Below are 16,366 nucleotides of genomic sequence, written 5' to 3' on the forward strand. Positions count from 1 at the left end.
CTACCTCTCTCCCTCCTCATCTCTCGTAGTGCTTGGCGAAGCCCGGCTGGAGTTCCGCGCTCCTCCACCACCACCACGCCGTCGTGCTGCTACTAGATGGAGTCTTCCCCAACCTCTCCTTCTCCCCTTGCCGGATCAAGGCGTGGGAGACGTCACCGGGCTGCACGTGTGTTGAACGCGGAGGCGCCGTTGTTCGGCGCTTAGATCGGAATCAACCGCGATCTGTATCACTGCGAGTACGACTCCTTCATCCGCGTTCTTGCAACGCTTCCGCTTAGCGATCTACAAGGGTATGTAGATGCACTCCCCTTCCCCTCGTTGCTAGATTACTCCATAGATTGATCTTGGTGATGCGTAGGAAATTTTAAATTTCTGCTACGTTCCCCAACATTTTTGTGATATTTGTGGTCACTAGCACAAGCTTGCAAAGTAGTGTAATCGGTAATGCTGATTTCAGGGACTTAGAATTTCGCTAAGTCCTTGTCCTGATTTTGTTGTTATGCCATATGTTCATGTTGTTTCCTAGTGATCCGTGCTTCTTTTGAGAATGATCAGTAAGGATGTTTTGTTAACATTGTGGTGCTCTATCCATCCATGTCTTTGTTCGCATTTATGGAGCACCCTAGCTTGAGTCAATCGAGCTCTAATTTTGCTATAAAATGATCCTGGCAGATTGTTGACATATTTAGCGATTTTGCCGAGGATGTTGCTATTGATCCGTGCATGCTATGATGTTGTTCTTGCCATGTCTAGCTTCTATGCCATGTATTCTTGATGGGTGTATGCTTGGTTTGTCATGCCATGCTCTGTAGTGACTGCATCGAGCTCGTAAACATGCCTACTCGTTAACTGATTTACATGCTCCAGTTTTTCACTAAGTCTGAATCTGTTTGTGTTTTTGCTATGTTCACATACTTGCAATGGTATTTTCTGATCCCTTTTGGCTCAAGGTCACTAAGGGACTTTTGTTAAGTGCTTTGAGTAGCTTCATGGCATGCCTTGCTTTGCCATGTTAAGTTCTTGTAGCATGTAGTTTTCATACTCTAATGTGCGCTTCCTGATGATAAGTTCCAGACTTGTGTTAATTTCACTAAGTCTGAAACCTGTTATCATTTGCAGTTTTTCCATGCTTGTTTGAACCTGTTAATGGATGAATTAGCCGTAGCTCAGTGTTCATCTTTTGTCAAGCATCATGAGTTGATACCTGCCATGTATTTTTTTGTCATGTTTGAGTGCTGTAGCATATTTATCTTGTTGCATTTAGATGGTTACTTGCTGATTATCGCAGACCGGTGCCATATTTGTTTTGTTTGCCATTTCCAAACCGTGCATCCGATTCCGGTGATCTTTACATAGATTTCAACCAAAATCACCTCACCTTTCCAGTGGCACTCTTGGATTTCCAAGTTGAGGCCAGGTTCAATCATTCCTTATCAAATCTTGCATATGCATCACATATCGCATCCCGCATATCATACCATGTTTGCATCATATTGCTTGAGTATTGCACGTGGTTGATTGTGTTCTGTTTGCTTGTTTTTCTTGTTTGGGTAGAGCCGGGAGACGAGTTCGCAAACGAGGAGCCCGTTGAGTTCGCTTACGAGGATTAAGTCAACTCTGAGAACTTTGCAGGCAAGATGATCATACCCTCGAAATCACTTCTATCTTTGCTTGCTAGATGCTCGCTCTTTTGCTATGCCTATGATACGATACCTACCACTTGCTTATCATGCCTCCCAAATTGCCATGTGAAACCTCTAACCCACCATGTCCTAGCAAACCGTTGTTTGGCTATGTTACCGCTTTGCTCAGCCCCTCTTATAGTGTTGCTAGTTGCAGGTGAAGCTTGGAGATCGTTCCTTATTGGAACAGTGTTTATTATTAGGATATCACCATATTATCTTGTTTATCTTAATGCATCTATATACTTGGTAAAGGATGGATGGCTCGGCCTTTTGCCTAGTGTTTTGTTCCACTCTTGCCGCTCTAGTTTCCGTCATATCGGTGTTATGTTCCCGGATTTTGCGTTCCTTACACGGTTGGGTTATAATGGAAACCCCTTGACAGTTCGCCTTGAATAAAACTCCTCCAGCAAGGCCCGACCTTGATTTTACCATTCGCCACCTAGCCTTTTTCCCTTGGGTTCCGCGGACTCAGGGGCATCTTTATTTTAAACCCCCGGGCCAGTGCTTCTCTAAGTGTTGGTCCAACCCAGAGCACCGTGCGGGGCCGTCCCTTGGCAACTTGGGTTACGTTGGCTCCCGTATGCTTAGCTTATCCGGCGTGCCCTAAGACCAGATATGTGCAGCTCCTATCGGGATTTGTCGGCACAGCGGGTGGTCTTGCTGGACTTGTTTTACCATTGTCGAGGATGTCTTGTAACCGGGATGCCGAGTCTGATCAGTTTGTATTGGGAGAAGGAATATCCTTCGTTGGCCGTGAGAGCTTGTGATGGGCTAATTTGGGACTCCCCTGCAGCGTTTTGAACTTTCGAAAGCCGTGCCCACGGTTATGGGTAGATGGGAATTTGTTAATGTCCGGTTGTAGATAACATGAAACTTAACTTAATTAAAATGAATCAACCGCGTGTGTAACCGTGATGGTCTCTTCTCGGCAGAGTCCGGGAAGTGAACACGGTGTGGAGTAATGCTTGACGTAGATTGTTCTAGGATCACTTCTTGATCATAATTGTTCGACCGTGCTTTTGCCTTCTCTTCTCGCTCTCTTTTGCGAATAGGTTAGCCACCATATATGCTAGTCATTTGCTGCAACTCCACATCATACCTTTGACTTACCTATAAGCTTAAATAGTCTTGATCGCGAGGGTGTGAGATTGTTGAGTCCCCGTGACTCACAGTTTACTTCCAAAACCAGATGCAGGGACTGATGATACCGTTTCAGACGATGCGCTTGAACTCAAGTGGGAGTTCGATGAAGACTCTCGTCGTTACTATGTGTCTTTCTCAGATGATCAGTAGTGGTGCCCAGTTGGGGCGATCGGGGACTTTGTCGCATGTGGGCGTTGATCTTTATTCTGGTACCGTAGTCGGACCATGAGTGTATTGGATGAATGTAATATTATTCATGTATTTGTGTGACGTGGCGAGTGTAAGCCAACTATGTATCTTTTCCCCTTTTATTTATTTACATGGGTTGGTATGAAGATTACCTTATTTGCGACATTGTTTTCAATGCGGTTATGTCTCTAAGTCGTGCTACGACACGTAGGAGATATAGCCGCATCGAGGGCGTTACAACACTTCGTCATTAGACATATACAAGTATAATTTGTTTTTTCTCATGTCAGTGCTAACATATTTTTTAAACACAGGTAAGGGCACGAAGAGCTAAATGTTTCATTAGTTAAAGCGGTGGTTTACAACATCTTACACGCAAGACGCGGAAGAAATGAAAAAATATCGCCAGATCCTTATAACAAAGAAAAAAGACCCCAAACAACAAAGGATAAACGCAGTTGACGGACGCGTCGGTCGTGGTCATCACCTATTTATTTATAATAAACATTTTTACTTATTTAAATAGATCACCTTGTTACAAATATGATATGTTATATTTTTCATTGGTACAAACTTTACTATACAGTTTAGTAGCTACATAAAAAAATAGAAACATTGTAGCTACAATAGTCTCTATTGCCATGTTAGCACAGACATGTCTTTGGCCCCTGACAATAGCACTGAACTAGAACTCTATTTTTGTGAGAAAACATCTTATTATTAAAAAAAAATTTGGCCATCTTGTATATGCAAATCATATAAATATTAAAATAACTAGAATAATCCATTCCATTTAAATGTATTGTTGTAGGGTTATTTCGAACTTGTTTTGTTAATTTTAGTATCTTTAAATATGTAGAAAGAGGCTTTTACTTTGTAAAAGTATAGAAAATATCCGAATAGAGATTTTTGGGTAGAATTGTCTAGTTTGCTAGTAACCACCATGAAATTAGAATGTGTGAGGTGTCAACAAATGGTTAATCCTTGAATTATGTTCTTGCCCTTGCTTGTCGGCATGGCTGGTTTATTCATTCTTATGATGTATTTCGTTTCTATTGTCCACTAGTTAAGGGAGGAAGGAGAGGGGTGTGGTGGCCGCCACAGCTGGAGTGGCAAACAATGGGATGAGGTGGATGTCAGATCAGTGAGGGAAGGGGAGAGGAGTGCCATGCGAGCCTACTTAACTAGATCCTTTTATTCGTGAAAGAGATGCATCTATTATAAAAGCTCATTGAAAGTATGAGTATCCCAAATGTAATAAAATCACATCGAGGTTCCTGGACCACTGAACGACCACTACCACCATCACAAGTTGCCGACGCGCCGCTGTTGCCACTCATATATCGGAGTAGCCAGAATGAGACGGTGACGCGCCGTTATCGGCCCTCACTTATCAGAGCCGCCAGAACGAGCCAATGACGCCCCATTGTCACCACTCACTTATGCCAAAAAAGGCATTTGTTCCATTTCATATATAAAGCAACGACCAAAGATATAAGCACTTCCAAACAACACATCACCATCACACACAACACACACTCAAGACAAGATACAAGGGTGCCGATGCACCGCAACACCACCCAGTCGACTACCGGGCACACTACATATGAACCAAAATAAACCGTTTGGAGCCGAAGGAGACCTTCCGTGAGCTAGCCACCGCGAAGAGGTGAACCCGGACAACGACGGACTTTATAACTCCAAGGCGATACCTTCAAGAAGGGCACACCACCGGAGTGCCACCACTGCCCAACGCTGTAGATCAAGTTTTGACCCAGAGCAGCACAAAAGGGAGGGAGCAACAGCGACGGATACGCAGCCGCCGCCAGGACGAGCCTACTTAAGTGAATCCTACGTGATAAGCTACCACTGCGCCTTCATAATGCTAATTTTAACATAACAACAAAATAAAAGAAGGCTGCGCTTGCTTGGTCATTGGGACACAATAGTTTGTGGCATTTGGAGGGTTAATTATAGCTCACGTGAGAACAGACTTCTTTTTTGCAACCCGGAAACAGTGAGGAAAGGCCCCTACTGTATCGTGGCTGAATCGTGGAATCCTTGACGATCCGGAACAGACAGGCTCGACAATGACGCTGGTCGGGACCTTCTTCACACGCACGCTGGTCGGGACCTTCTTCACACGCACGTGAGGAGACAGGACAGGAAAACAGCGAACAAGTGCGTGCGTCCTGACAGGAGTCCGCCTGTGTCGTTGATGCGGATCCCATTTTACAATTCCGAAGCGTACGATGGCTTCGCTTGAACCATGCATCGTTGGGACAAATGAGTAAGATATGAGCGATCTCATCAAACAAAACAAACGGAGCCGCATTAGCAGGTAGGCGCCTCGGTTGTACTCTAGTGTTTCTCAGTCACGTAGTCGCCATGTGCATGCACAAGTAAAAAAAGCTCTCATTATCATAACTTTTCGGTATGTACTTAACTAATAATCAGATCGATCAAGTCCATACCATAGATGATCCATGTGTTGCTTGCTTTCCCAGAACCATTAGTAGAAAAATGGTCAAACGTGAAACACATTAGTGCCGGTTTGAATTTGAGCCGGCACTAATGTGTACATTAGTGCCGGTTCCAACGGCTAGCCGGGCCGCTCTTATTAGTATCGGTTTATGACGAACCTTTAGCACCGGTTCGTGCCACGAACCGGTACTAAAGTGAGTGGTGGCAGGATGTTGTCAGTCCGGAGCCCCTCCAGCACCTTTAGTACCGGGTCGTATCACGAACCGGTACTAAAGGTCGTCCTACATAAACCCTTTGTCCACCCAAGCTTGCTCTGTTCTTCCCCTTTCCCCTCTCCTCTCTATTCTTTTCCCTCTTCCTCTCAAGCTCATCACACATTTTGCCCAAGATTTGAAGGCCCCCATCCATTCAAATGATCACAAAGGTTAGCAACTTTTTCCTTTCATCTCTCATTGCTAGATTAGTTCGTGCAATGCTTTATATAGTGATTGATTTTTGAGTTTAGTAATTTGGGAGAAATTATATATATGTGCTAGTATTTGATTTATATGCAATCTGAAGTCAAAAATAACACTTAGTTTTGCATATGTAGGTGTGGTTTACTTAGTACCTTCTAAATCTCCGTCGTAACCACCGTCGATCGCTCGCAACGTCCCGTCGCCGGCACCATCTTGTGATGAGCCTCTTGTTCATGAAGTTTTATACAAAAAAAAATGATGTTTGTGTGATTTGGATATATAGTTACTCGTATAATTATCTTACACATACATTGTTTGTTATGCATAGTGCCATGGTTTTGATATCCGTCCCCGTCGGCCCTCGTCCGGGTTATGATTCGGATGTGGTATACTCTCTTTTAAAACTATTCATTGCATTTCGTGTTTATGACAAATTATGCCCATCAAGTTGACATAGATATTTGTATGTAGGAGGTAGTTGAACCCGAAATTCCAACCGACCCTATTGTCAAGAGGTTAAATTTAGTTGAAAGAGAAAACGATGATTTGAAGGAAAAATTGAAAAGAATTGAGGGGGAGAAGATGGAATTGGAGTTGCATGTTGCTGATGTCGTCGATGATCACAAGATTAAGATGGAGAAAATGCGCTTGAAGATTAGAAAGATTAGAAAATATGCCATTCATAGTGAGGCTTGGTATCATTATGCTGTTGGATCAATTGTTACCTTAGTTGCGATCTTGATCGCATTTGTTGTAGCATTTAAATTCTTTAGATAGAGAGTTATTCGTTTGTTGCATTTAAGTGTTGTATGATCTTTATGTATGAACTTTATGTATTGTATTAATTTGATGTTTTCGGTGCTGTGTATTGAAGATGAGCCGGCAATGGATGTACGATGACCGATGCTCTCCCGAGTTCATTAATGGCGTGCGTACTTTTCTGCTTGCGGCTGAGGCAAACAAGCAAGCGGATGGTTTTATGCATTGTCCATGTGCTGGCTGTAAGAATGGTCGCAATTACTCTACATCAAGAACCATTCACGTCCACCTGTTTGAGTCCGGTTTCATGCTCCACTATAATGTTTGGACCAAGCATGGAGAAAGAGGGGTTATGATGGAAGACAATGAAGAAGAAGAGGATGACGACAGCTATCCTGGCCATGGGTTCCCTGAATACGATGATACAACAATGAGGGAAGAAGCTGAGCCGGCAATGCGGGAAGAAGCTGAAGAAGAGGCATCGGATGAGCCCATTGATGATCTAGGTCAGGTCATTGCCGATGCAAAGAGAAACTGCGCAAGTGATTTGGAGAAGAAGAAGTTGCAGCGCATGTTAGAGGATCACAAAAAATTGTTGTACCCGAATTGCGTAGGTGACAAGAAAAAGCTGGGCACCACACTGGAATTACTGCAATGGAAGGCAGAGAATGGTGTATCTGACAAGGGATTTGGAAAGTTGTTGGTAATGATAAAGGATATGCTTCCAAAGGACAACAAATTATCCGAGAGTACGTACCAAGCAAAGAAGGTTGTATGCCCTCTAGGGTTAGAGGTGCAGAAGATACATGCATGCCCTAATGATTGCATCCTCTACCGCGGTGAGTACGAGGATTTGAATGCTTGCCCGGTATGCGGTGCATTGCGCTATAAGATCAGCCGCGATGACCCTGGTGATGTCGAGGGCGAGCGCCCCAGGAAGAAGATTCCTGCCAAGGTGATGTGGTATGCTCCTATAATACCACGGTTGAAATGTTTGTTCCAAAACAAAGAGCATGCCAAGGCGATGCGATGGCACAGAGAAGACCGTAAGAAAGACGGAAAGTTGAGAGTACCCGCTGACGGGTCGCAGTGGAGAAAAATCGAAAGAAAGTATGGGAAGGAGTTTGCAGATGACTCAAGGAACGTATGGTTTGGTCTAAGCGCAGATGGCATTAATCCTTTTGGGGAGCAGAGCAGCAACCATAGCACCTGGCCTGTGACTCTATGTTTATATAACCTTCCTCCTTGGTTGTGCATGAAGCGGAAGTTCATTATGATGCCAGTGCTCATCCAAGGCCCTAAGAAACCCGGCAACGACATTGATGTGTATCTAAGGCCATTAGTTGAAGAACTCTTACAACTGTGGAATGGAACAGGTGTACGTGCGTGGGATGAGCACATGGGGGGAGAATTTGACCTAAAGGCGTTGCTGTTCGTGACCATCAATGATTGGCCTGCTCTCAGTAACCTTTCAGGACAGACAAACAAGGAATACCGTGCATGCACGCACTGTTTGGACGATACCGACAGTATATATTTGGCTAATTGTAAGAAGAATGTGTACCTGGGACATCGTCGATTTCTTCCGAGCAGGCATCCCGTAAGAAAGAAAGGCAAGCATTTCAAAGGTGAGGCGGATCACCGGACGAAGCCTCGCCACCGTACTAGTGCTGATGTACATGATATGGTCAAGGATTTGAAGGTGGTCTTTGGAAAGGGTCCTGGTGGACAACCTGTTCCGAATGACGCTGATGGACGCGCACCCATGTGGAAGAAGAAATCTATATTTTGGGACCTGCCCTATTGGAAAGACCTAGAGGTCCGCTCCGCAATCGACGTGATGCACGTGATGAAGAATCTTTGTGTGACCCTGCTTGGCTTCTTGGGCGTGTATGGGAAGACAAAAGATACACCTGAGGCACGGGAGGACCAGCAACGTATGCACGGAAAAGACGGCATACATCAGGGTCATGCAAGCTACGCTCTTACCAAAGAAGAGAAGGAAATCTTCTTTGAATGCCTGCTTAGTATTAAGGTACCGTCTGTCTTCTCGTCGAATATAAAGGGAATAATAAACATGGCAGAGAAAAAGTTCCAGAACCTAAAGTCTCATGACTGCCACGTGATTATGACGCAACTGCTTCCGGTTGCATTGAGGGGGCTTTTACCGGAAAACATTCGATTAGCCATTGTGAAGCTGTATGCATTTCTCAATGCAATCCCTCAGAAGGTAATCGATCAAGAAATCATACCAAGGTTAGAGAATGATTTGGTGCAATGTCTTGTCAGTTTCGAGTTGGTGTTCCCACCATCCTTCTTCAACATCATGATGCACGTCCTAGTTCACCTATGTGAAGAGATTAATGTTTTGGGTCCTGTATTTCTACACAATATGTTCCCCTTTGAGAGGTTCATGGGAGTCTTAAAGAAATATGTTCATAACCGTGCTAGGCCAAAAGAAAGCATCTCCAAGGGCCATGAAAATGAGGAGGTCATTGAGTTTTGTATTGACTTTATTCCTGACCTTAAGCCGATTGGTGTTCCTGAATCGCGGCATAAGGGCAGACTGGATGGAAAAGGCACGCTAGGAGGGGAACAAATAATATGTATGGACGGACATTCTCTCACTGAAGCACACTACACAGTTCTACAGAATTCCGCCTTTGGTGGCTCCGTATATGGATGAACACAAGAATTTGCTACGCTCCAAACACCCGGAGTGGTCTGATGACTGGATTACACGTGAACAAACCAAGAGTTTCGCCAGCTGGTTGCAGACACGTACCATGCATGACACCTCTATTGAAGATGACCTGTATTTACTGTCCTAGTTACCATCTTCGAATATAATGACTTTCAAAGGGTACGAGATAAATGGTAATACATTTTACACGATCGCCCAAGATAAGAAGAGCACCAACCAAAACAGTGGTGTCCACTTTGATGCAGAAACCAAGACAGGAAAGGAAACAAATTATGGTTATATACAGGACATATGGGAACTTGACTATCGACGTGGTTTGAAGATCCCTTTGTTTCGGTGCAAATGGGTCAATATGACACGACGCGGGATAACGGAAGACCCGCAGTACGGAATGACAACAGTGGATCTCAACAATCTTCCGTATGCAGACGAACCATTCGTCCTAGCCAATGATGTGGCACAGGTTTTCTATGTGAAGGACATGTCTACCAAGCCAAGAAAAAGAAAAGATAAGGAAGCGAATGCATCGTACGATGAGCCAAAGCGGCACATAGTTCTTTCTGGGAAGAGAAACATCGTGGGAGTGGATGACAAGACAGACATGTCAGAAGATTATGAAAAGTTTGATGAAATTGCTCCATTCACAGTGAATATTGACCCGAGCATCCCGTTAAATGATGAAGATTTTCCATGGTTACGGCGCAAAGGGACACACGCGAAGAAAAAGTTTCACACCCAAAGATCTGGGATGTGATCGGCTTCACTATCATCACTTTCTTCTGTGTTTCACACCCAGGAGGGAATCTCTGTAATAGTTAGGGTAGTTATGTGTTTTGGCATTTGAAACGCGAAGAAATTTTATGTGCAAACAAATTCTTTCATGCCTTTACTGATTTTTAAAGTTAAGTTATTCACAAACTAGTGATTCGCACTAATTTCAAATAATTCAAAATTTAAACTATTCAAATTTGAAAACTACAGCACTAACAGAAAGTTTGTAATTTTTTGTATCTAAAGCAAAAATATTCACAAAGAAACTCTAAATACACAAAAAAAAACTAAAAATAAATAAAGCAAAAAAAATAAAAATAAAAAGCCCGCCTACTAGGCCAGAGCGGCCTGCAGACGACTAGAAACCCAACCTGTTGTTGGGCCAGGATGCAGGCCCGTAAAGGCCCAGTAGGCCCACAGGGCAGCACAGAACATGTAGGCCCAGTAGGCCTGCTTTGGAGAGGAGCTCGAGAGAGCTACCGCACTGGGGTTTATAAACTAGTACGGACGCCCCTCGGCTAGCGAGGTGGGACTAAACTTGCCGCACAGCACCTTGCCAGCGCACCCCCTTTAGTACCGAGTGGTGGCTCCAACCGGAACTAAAGGCTCCCCCTTTAGTACCGGTTGGAGCCACCACCCGGTACTAAAGGGTGTGCGGTTCCCGCCGCTTGGCCTGGCCAAAACAGGCCTTTAGTACCGGTTGGTGGCTCCAACCGGTACTAAAGGTCCATCCTATATAACTAAACACTTCAAAATTTTCAGTTTCTCAACTGCTTCTTCTCCTCTGCCCCGTCGCTCGCCGCCCCCGTCTCCATATCCCTCGTCGCTGCCCCCGTCGCCGCCCCGTCCCCGTCGTCGCCGCCCCGTCATCCCCGTCCCCGTCGTCCCCGTCGTCACCGTCGCACCGTCCCGGCCCGTCCCGCGTCGTCCCCATCCCCGTCGTCGCCGCCCCGGCCCCGTCGTCGTCGCCTCGGCCCATCCCCGTCGTCGCCGCCCCGGCCCGTCCCCGTCGTCGCCGCCCCGTCCCTGTCCCCGTCGTCGCCATCCCCGTCGTCGCCGCGCCCGTCGCCGTCCCCTTCGCTGCCCCCCGTCGCCTCTCGCCTCGCCGGTGAGCACACACACACACATACATTTTTTTAGTTTTTTAGTTATAGAAATAGTTATAAAAATGTTAGAAATTTTTCTTTTTTTAGTTATAGAAATAGTTAGTTATATAGCATTGTTAGAAATGTTATAGAAAAGTTAGAATTGTTAGGAATTTTTCTGTTTTTTAGTTATAGAAATAGTTATAAAAAAGTTAGAAATTTTTCTTTTTTTAGTTATAGAAATAGTTAGTTATATAGCATTGTTAGAAATGTTATAGAAAAGTTAGAATTGTTAGGAATTTTTATGTTTTTTAGTTATAGAAATAGTTATAAAAAAGTTAGAAATTTTTCTTTTTTTAGTTATAGAAATATTAGAAATGTTATACAAATGTTAGTTATATATATAGAGATGTTATAAAATTTTTTTCTGTTTTTTAATTATAGAAATATTAGAAATGTTATAGAAATGTTAGTTATATAGCATTGTTAGAAATGTTATAGGAATGTTAGTTATATAGAAATGTTAGAAATTTTAGTTATCAAAATCCAATCATTAAAAAAATGTTACTTTTTGCGGGCATATAGCTAGTATTTGTTCTCGACGATGCCCGGCCCGCATCCTCGCCGTCGACCCATCCGCGACGACGTCCGGCTGACCCATGTCCGAGACTGGGCTCCGCCGGGCTGGCACTGGGAGGTGCTGCCTGGAGGGGCGTGCCGCTTGATGAGGAACCCGGCCCCGGTCGTCGACCCTGATCTCGTTTGGTGGCGTTCGCGTGGGCCAGTTTTGGTGCGGAGGGAGCCGGCCCCGCCGGAGGTGGTACGTCGCCGTGTCAGGGAGGAGGACGAGCACGTCCATCGCTACATGGTTGCGTTAGAGGGCGGCAGGTTCTCCAATACCTGGCAGTTTCTTCAGGGATCTCACTTCAGCTATGATCCTGTGAGGGTTCCTTCTCTTTGGGTGTCCACCGCCCGCGCCGCATGATCTGACGATGTATTCGAGATTATATCTATTATTCGAGACGATGTATTCGAGATTATATCTATTATTCAAGATGATGTATTCGAGATTATATCTATTATTCAAGACGACGTATTCAAGATTATATTCGATGATGCTTATTATGTACTATGATTGATTCAGTTTTTCCTTATTAATTGATTGCATCCATGCATTGTAATTTGAATATATTTCTTTTGGATTAGTTAAACAAAACCTATGGCGGACAATACCGACAGAGAGGGAGAAGAGGCCCTGTTCAATATCATATGCAATCCTCGCGGGCCAGATGATGATCAGAATGAAGAAGATTATGACGGCTCCGAATATCTAAACAACACCGGGGAGGGTGATATGATATTTGATCGCGACGACCGAATTGATGAAGTCATGAACTATGAACATGACGAAGAAAATGTTGATCTTGAAACAACAAAGACCGGCAAGGTATATATATTTATATAAGCAGGCATCTGGTGATCATCACATGTTTTAAATGACTTGAAGATATATTAACGAATCGATATTTCCTCTTTCAGCCATCCGGATCGAGCAAATCTTCAGGCAACAGGACGAAACGAGGCCCGAACAAAAAGTTGAAGGAGGGCATAAAGTACAATATCGAGGCAATCAGACCTAATGGCAAACCATTCGCGCCTAAGAAGATTGCGGACAAGTTCGTTCGTCAGTGCGGAGTTCTTGTGAAGGACCAACTCCCGATCTCCCTTCAAGAATGGAGAGAGCCAGCAAAGCCACGTCCAGTAGTTACTTTTGTCGACGACAGACAAAAACATTTGCTTTGGGAAATGCTCATGGAACATTTCACCCTACCAGATCATTTCACAGATGCAGATGTGGAGAAAGTCAAGGACGCTGCTCTTAGGAAGATGGCGGTTGCATTCAAGAACCACAAGATTCGTGAATGGGCCAAGTACGTCAATGGAGGAAGGAAGACTCCAGTATTCGAGGGAACACTAGAGAACCAAAGTGCTCATTGGGACGATTTCGTGAAATTCAAGGATTCGGAATTATCTAAGGAACGGTCGAGAATAAACAAGGCCAATGCCGCAAAAAAGGATAAGTTCCATAAGCTGGGGCCAGGTGGCTATGCGGTGGGAATGCCTAAGTGGGATAAGTCTGAGAAAGAGATGCTGGATGCAGGTGTCACTCCAGAAACATTGAGCTGGCCCCCCAGGTGCAGGACTTGGTTCTATGCGCATGGGGGGAGTTGGACCCGAAGACAGGCAAAGTTTCGAAGAAGGCATGTCTGGACGGAGCCGAAGATAAGCTACTTGTTGCAATAGAAGAGTCTCGATCCGGGTTGTTCGAGCCAAACAGAGAGAACGACGAGCTTACGCGTGCCCTGGGAAATCCTGAACACCCGAGAAGAACACGAGGCATGGGCGCTATTCCGTGGTATGAGGGGTTTTTGGACTGGAACGCCGACTACAGAACCCGTGCGAGAAAGAAGATTGCGGAGGAGAAGAAGAGGAAGATGGAGGAGGAGCAGAGGAAGCTAGATTATGAACGCCTTCAAGGCCTAGAATCAGCGCACACGGACTTGGCAATCAAATTCCAGTGGCAGCAGGAGCAGATCGACTCACTTAGCCAGCAAAGGGGGTCTCAGCAACTAGCGGATGATCCACCAATGGATAGCACCGTCCCATCCATGCCGAGAAGCAGCGTGGGTTCCGCCCCGGGCGACGCATTGCTGGATAGCTACCCAGTGGATGACATCATGGAGAACACTAACTGCGAGCTACACTTCAAAATGAAGAACATATCCATGAAGGTGGCGGATGCCCTTGCTTTTACAAATCCCCCCGAGGCAACCTTCCATTGCAACCCGATTCCAGCGGGCTATACTCGTGTCTTGGTTGATGAGGTGGTGGACCAATATTCGGGGCTAGAGCTTGACATTCCTGGAGGTGACGATGAGCACACACTAGGAGAGGCCAGCCATCGTATCATCCTATGGAGAAAGGATTGCATCATCTTTCGAAGGACACCGACACCGCGTCATCCGACTCCTCGTCATAGTCCCCCACCGAGTCAGCAGACTCCCGCTCCTCCAAGTCCACCAACGCGTCAGGTCACTCCTCCTCCAAGTCCGGCACAGCTTCAGGCCACTCCTCCTCCAAGTCCGGCAAAGCGTTAGGACACTCCTCCTCCAAGTCTGGCACAGCTTTAGGCCACTCCTCCTCCAAGTCTGGCACAGCTTCAGGCCACTCCTCCTCCTCCAACTCAACCACGTCAGCCGTCTTCGCCGCCTCAGCAATCACGGAAGAGAGCCGCCTCAGCTATGGTGCGTAGCGGTACAAGTCGAGGTAGTACTGCAGGTACAGGCGGAGGCAACCGATTTCAATATGGTCCAAGCCTCGCGCCTCTTCCGCAGAGGCCTTACGACAAGTCCGAGGAGGAAAACGTAGCCATATCAAAGGCCGAGGTGGAAGCCCATTTTGCACCGAAACCGCCACCGCCGCCAAGGGAGAAAGTGCCTGTGGAAAAGATTGACCACTTCATTCGTATGGCTAGACCACCAGCTCCCAAGCCTGTTGACACAGACTATGAGCGCCACCTCAGGAAGTTAAATCGAGCACGTCTACAGAAAGAGGCGAGCTCGAGCTCGAGCAAATCAGCTGGCAAAAGGAGCGGTAAAACCGTTCCCCAGCTGGGAGAACAGGCGGCGCAATCAATCCCCCCGCTTGTTGTGCCAACAACACATGAGAGTAGGCGCGCCCAATATTATTGTGGGCAAACCGTTAACGTGCCCGGGGTGGGCGATGTGGTAATAACCGAGGAGCATATTGCGCAGGCTGAATCGATCGGGATCACTGTTGGACAACTCCTCGATATCGAGCCCATGTCTCTGACTAGAGAGGAGGAAATAAAACGGAAATATGCCCGGGGCCAACCTTTGGTCGATCCAGAGGAGGTCAATAAGCTCCCAACGAGAATGTATGAATTGCATCAATGGTACATGGACATTACCAAGATTTCCAATCGAGAGTCCCTCATGGTGAATGTCAACGAGGAGCATTACTACCATAAGAAAGCTGTGACCGTTGAGTATTCAGAACTTCTTCAGCTATACAATAAAGACGCACTCGACAAATCTATCGTCAGTTGCTATTGTCTGTAAGTGATTTCTTTCTGTAATTTACGTCTCAAGCTAGCTGATCATTTTGATCAATCATTACCTGTAATTATCCTCACTATATTCTTTTCTGTGGTATTATGCAGGATGAAGATTTATGAAATGAAAAAAGATGGACGCTATGGCATTGGGTTCGTTGACCCAAATACCATTAATGAATACACATGGAAAATAGATCCATATCACGCAAAATGTGTAGAGGAAATCATGCTACAGTTCTTCAAGGAACTCAAATACAATGAAGATATACTACTTCCTTACAACTTCCAGTGAGTCACACTGTCTTGTACTACAAATTCTGTTTTTCCCTACTAGCTATAGCTACATGTTTTTGCTTACATATGCCCGCTTAATTAAGACATGCAAACGTGTGTGCATGCAGATTTCACTGGATCTTGTTAATCATTAAAGTTGATGAAGGAACAGTTGAAGTACTAGACTCACTACTTAAGAAAGCAAGTGACTACACCATCGTGAAGGGGATAGTCAACAGGTAATTTCAATCATTATTAACTATATCTCGGCCTATTTAATTAGTTCGTCATTTCCTAATAACAACTATTTAATAACCCATTTATTCATTTTCTTTGTCGGCGGGCAGGGCTTGGGCAAAGTTCATCAGGGTCACTCCAGGCCCATAGAAACAAAGTCTGAAATGGTATCGACCCAAGGTAAGTAATTAAGTAGTACTAGCTAGCTGCCATCTCTTTAATTACCATGCTTGATTAATTATTATCTGATCAAATTCCATTCTCGTAAAGGCCCTGAAGCAGGCGCCGGGGAATGATCTATGTGCATACTACATTTGCGAGAACATTCGCATGATGGCGTCCGAAAGGAGCAAATCTCAAAGACAGGAGTGGGTACGATATCGATTGTCAGAACACTATTCACAATTTTTACACCATTATCGATATCTAGTCACACAACT

The 16,366-nt window shown here is 45.1% G+C and overlaps 1 pseudogene; it reads left to right on the top strand.

The window, feature by feature from the left end:
- Positions 1-6,845: 6,845 nt before the first annotated feature.
- LOC147983613 (uncharacterized) lies at positions 6,846-10,176 on the top strand (annotated as a pseudogene).
- Positions 10,177-16,366: the final 6,190 nt, after the last annotated feature.

This window comes from Triticum urartu, chromosome 2A (genome assembly GCF_056163025.1).
Source record: "Triticum urartu cultivar PI428250 chromosome 2A, HENAU_Tu73, whole genome shotgun sequence".
NCBI lineage: Eukaryota > Viridiplantae > Streptophyta > Magnoliopsida > Poales > Poaceae > Triticum > Triticum urartu.